Raw genomic sequence first — 557 nt, 5'->3', positions numbered from 1 at the left:
CATACACAAGTTGGTATGGAGAGGTTCCTATTGGAGTCTTGAATGCTGTTCTGTATGCCCACAGAGCATCATCCAAGCTCTTTGCCCAATCCTTTCTTCGGGCAATTACAATCCGTTCTAGGATTCTTTTTAGCTTTCTGTTAGAGACTTCAGCTTGCCCATTTGTCTGTGGATGATACGGAGTTGCCACTTTGTGACTAATTCCATATCGGACCATAGCAGAGTATAGCTTTTTATTGCAGAAATGAGTGCCCCCGTCACTGATTAGTACTCTGGGAATACCAAACCTGCTGAAGATGTGTTTCTGGAGGAATTTCAGCACGGTCTTGGTATCATTATTGGGAGTGGCAATTGCTTCTACCAATTTAGATACATAGTCTACTGCCACCAGAATATAAGTATTTGAGTATGATGGTGGGAAGGGACCCATGAAGTCAATTCCCCATACATCAAACAATTCTATCTCTAATATCCCTTGTTGAGGCATGGCATATCCGTGAGGCAAGTTACCAGCTCTTTGGCAACTGTCACAGTTACGCACAAACTCTCGGGCATCT

The sequence above is a fragment of the Arachis duranensis genome, chromosome 2, assembly GCF_000817695.3.
Source record: "Arachis duranensis cultivar V14167 chromosome 2, aradu.V14167.gnm2.J7QH, whole genome shotgun sequence".
NCBI lineage: Eukaryota > Viridiplantae > Streptophyta > Magnoliopsida > Fabales > Fabaceae > Arachis > Arachis duranensis.
This window is presented reverse-complemented; position numbering follows the sequence as displayed.